Here is a 4,447-nt window from a genome sequence, read left to right as displayed (position 1 = left end):
GCTTCGTGGCCACAGCAGGGGCCACCATCCCTGCAACTTTCAGCCTGCTGCACCTTAACACACACAGTGTCACCCATGTCATGAGTTTTGCTTGTCTGCAGCTTGAGGTGCAGTTTCCCTCAAACCCCTGCACTTATTTCCTTGAAGCTTGGCAGGCTTTGTGGCCTGAGCAGGGACCACCTCTCCTGCAGTTTTCAGCCCACTGCACATTAACACACACAGAGTCACTTGTGTCATGAATTTTGTCTGTCAGCAGCTTGAGGTGCAGTTCCCTCCAAACCCCTGCACCAATCTTCTTGAAACTTGGTAGGCTTTTTGGCCTCACCAGGGGCTACTACCCCTGCAGTTTTCACCCCCCTGTGTTGTAACACATAGACGTGACATGAATTTTCCTTTCATAGATTTCATAGACATAAATTTCATAGACATTAGGGCTGGAAGGGACCTCAGAAGATCAAGTCCAGCCCCCTGCCCCAGGAGCAGGAAGTCAGCAAGAATTATAGGATCCCAGCAAGATAAACATCCAGATGTCTTTTGAAGGCATTCAGAGTAGGTGTTTGAACCGCCTCCGGTGGCAGTCTATTCCAAACCTTGGGGGCTCGGACAGTAAAGAAGTTCTTCCTTATGTCCAGCCTGAAACAGTCATGGAGGAGTTTGTGACTGTTCGATCTTGTCATCCCTTGGGGTGCTCTGGTGAACAGACATTCCCCCAGATCCTGGTAAGCACCCCGATGAACTTATAGCTGGCCACCAGATCACCCTAAGCCTCCGCTTTTCCAGGATGAAGAGTCCCATGGCTCTCAGCCTCTCTTCACAAGTTCTGCTTTCCTGACCTCTGATCATGTGCATGGCTCTCCTCTGCACCCTCTAAAGCTTCTCCACATCCTTTCTGAATTGTGGGGCCCAAAACTGGATGCAATACTCCAGCTGCAGCCTCACCAAGGCTGAGTACAATGGGAAGATGATGTCCTGGGACTTACTTGAGAAGCATCTGTGGATGCAAATGCTTGCTTTACTAGCAGCAGTATCACAGTGCAGGCTCATGTTCATCTTGTGGTCAGTCATGACCCCCAAGTCTCTTTCATCCATAGTGCTAGCCAGTGTAGCACTGCCAAGCCTATAAGAATGCTGCAGGTTTTTCTTCCCAAGGTGGAGAACCTTGCATTTTTCAGTGTTAAACACCATCAGGTTCTCATCTGCCCATTTCCTGAGCCTGTCCAGGTCAGCCTGGATCACCCTCCTGTCTTCAGGTGTGGACGCTTTACCCCAGAGTTTGGTGTCATCAGCAAACTTCACCAGTCCGCTTCTGATACCAATGTCCACATCATTAATGAAGATGTTAAATAGTATAGGCCCAAGGACAGAGCCCTGGGGGACCCCACTGGTCAGAGGGCACCATGACGATTGACTTCCATCAACCACCACCCTCTGGGTCCTACCACAGAACCAATTGCCCAGCCAGCGGATCGTGGTGTGGGTGAGGCCGCAGTTAGCCAGTTTTACTAAGAGGTGATCATGGGATACCAGATCGAAGGCTTTTTTAAAGTCAAGATATACGACATCAATCTCTTCTCCTTTGTCCAGGTGATAGGTCACCTGGTCATAGAAGGAAATGAGATTGGTCAAGCAAGACCTACCTGCAACAAACACTTGCTGGCTATCCCTCAGGATGTTGCCATTGGCCAGCCTGTTAAGAATGGCCTCTTTGATGATCTTTTCTAAGACCTTCCCCGGGATAGAGGAAAGACTGATGGGCCTATAGTCTGCTGGATCCACTTTCCTTCATTTCTTCAAGATTGGTACAACATTGGCCTTCTTCCAGTCATCAGGCACTTCACCAGAGCACCAGGAGTTCTCGAAGATCCGTGCCAGAGGCTGAGCTGTGATGCTAGCCAACTCCTTGAGTATCCTGGGGTGTAAACTGTTAGGGACACTTGACTTTAAGGTGTCCAGTCTCTCAAGCTGCTCCTTCATGAGGTCAGCATTGATGGAGGGTAAGGAATCTCCCTCACTTGGGCCTCCCTGTCCTGTAGTGGGCAGGGGCATCCCATGGGACTGATGAAAGACCAACGCAAAGTACCCATTTAGCAAGTTGGCTTTTCCCTGGGCATCGGTCATCAGTTGTCCCATCTGGTTTAGCAGGGGGTCCAATGTTGCCCTTGCTTTTCCTCCAGCTCCCCACATATCTAAAAAAGGACTTTTTATTGTCCTTGATACTTATAGCTAGTTGGAGTTCCATCGTAGCCTTGCCTTTCCTGGTTCACTCTCTGCAGGTCCAAACCAGTGCAGAGTATTCCTCCTTGGAGGTGGATCCAGTCCTCCATTCTTTGTAGGTCTATCTTTTTAGACACAGCAGGTCTGCTAGTTCCCTGGAGAGCCAAGAGGGCTGCTATGTCCTTTTGCTGCCTTTCCTCCAAGATTAGGTTCAGGGGATAGACTTTGCTTGTGCTTCTAGGAGTGCACCTTTGAGGAGTGTAACAGGGGAGCCCTCTCTGAGCTGATTTCCCTGTGGCTCACCTGTTTCTGGGCTAACCTCCTGCCTTCTTGTCCACCATACCTTCATGATAATTAATTAATTGATGTTAATTAAGTGGGAGGCTGCCCATTTCTTGCCCCGATGCCAGGGGGCGCTAACTGCAGCTCCGTACCTCCCCTACACCGCAGCCCATGCCTCACAGATGGCATCCAGATGTTACCAACATCACCGGCCCCACTCTGGGCCCCAGAATCCTACTGTTTGAACTTCACCTGGATCCCTCCATTCAGGCAGCCTAATCTGCCTTCATTCTAGGCTGTATAGCTCCCTGAGCTGCTTCCCCCCTTACAGGTGTGGTTCCCCCAGGACCTTTGGCTCTACTGGCCCTGGCCCCACCTCCAGGCCAGTCAGAACCCCAGGCCCTCAGCTATGGGCGTCCCTCGTGGTGGGCCCCTAGTCCTTTGACCCTTCTGGTCTTGGCCCCAGCATTGACCAGTCAGGGGATGTCCAGACAGGTTTCTTGAGTCTATGGCCCCACTCTCTCAATGGGGTCCACCTTCCAAACCCTACAAGGGGGTAATCCACCCGGTTGTGGGAGCTGGGGTTAAGGGCCCCCGACCCACCTTTCACCGGGGTGGTAACTGGCCTGGCATTTCCTGGGGGCTCCCACGCCACTGAGAGCCCCACCAGACCACCCACTCCTGGCAGGGTGCAGTTTTAGGTCATGCCGAGGACCAGGAGCCTCGTGACCATCCCCTACAGCTCCTTCCTTACCTCCAGTGTGTTCCACGAAGCCTCACAGCCAGATGGTGTTGCTGCGCCCCCCAGCAAGCAGCAGAATGCCCTGCTTATATAGGCAGCTCCTGAATCTAAAATGGCTGCCTTAATCAGGTACCTGCTGGCTGCTTGGCTTCAGTCCTTAAAGTGGCAGGCACAAACAGTGCCCTGCCACAAGGAGCAACCACTCATCCTAAACTCCCCTCCCCTTTGGCTTATGGCCCTTTAGGACCTCTCTGATGAGCCTCCTGAGCTTGTCAAAGTCAGCTTTCCTGAAGTCAAGGACTTCTGTATTGCTGACTGACTTGTCAGCTTTACAGCAGATGGTGAAGGTGATCAGCTTGTGGTCACTGTCACCCAGTTTCCCTTCGATCATTAGGTCACTGATTAGGTCATCCCCCATTGCTAGAACCAGGTCAAGCAGCGCTTTACCTCTCATCAGCCCATTGACTTCTTGCATCAGATAGAGCTCATTCACGCACAAGAGAAAGATTTGCGACTGCTCAGATTTGGCCGAGCGCTCTTCCCATGAGATGTCTGGGTAGTTGAAGTCTCCCATGACAACCATGCACCGGGAGCATGCAGCCTCAGCCAATTCCCTGGTGAACTCTTGGTCAAGCTCTTGATCCTGGGTCAGATGTCTGTAGTAGACTCCCACCATTGTGTCCCCTGTGCTGTGTTCCCATGGATTTTAACCCAGAGGGTCTCTAGTTGTCCACCCTGGGTGCCAATGTCAGCTTTCAGGGATGCATAGCTTTCCTTGACATAGAGAGCTACACCTCTGCCCCTTTTGTCCACTCGATCTCTCCTATACAAGGTCTTTAATGTCTTCATCAGCGACTTGGACGAGGGAGTGAAATGTACTCTGTCCAAGTTTGCAGATGACACAAAGCTATGGGGAGAAGTGGACACGCCGGAGGGCAGGGAACAGCTGCAAACAGACCTGGACAGGTTGGACAAGTGGGCAGAAAACAACAGAATGCAGTTCAACAAGGAGAAATGCAAAGTGCTGCACCTAGGGAGGAAAAATGTCCAGCACACCTACAGCCTAGGGAATGACCTGCTGGGTGGCACGGAAATGGAAAGGGATCTGGGAGTCCTAGCGGACTCCAAGATGAACATGAGTCGGCAGTGTGACGAAGCCATCAAAAAAGCCAATGGCACTTTAGCGTGCATCAGCAGATGCATGACGAA

General features: G+C 51.5%; 1 protein-coding gene across 3 annotated transcripts in view; it reads left to right on the top strand.

The window, feature by feature from the left end:
- The window catches only part of LOC102370561 (probable G-protein coupled receptor 141), a 37,526-nt gene that overhangs the window by 21,374 nt on the left and 11,705 nt on the right, over positions 1-4,447 (top strand). The window lies entirely within an intron of this gene.

Source organism: Alligator sinensis, unplaced genomic scaffold (assembly GCF_000455745.1).
Source record: "Alligator sinensis unplaced genomic scaffold, ASM45574v1 scaffold254_2, whole genome shotgun sequence".
In the NCBI taxonomy this organism is placed as follows: Eukaryota; Metazoa; Chordata; order Crocodylia; family Alligatoridae; genus Alligator; species Alligator sinensis.
Note: the sequence above shows the minus strand (reverse complement) of the source record. Positions and strands in the feature narration are given on the sequence as shown.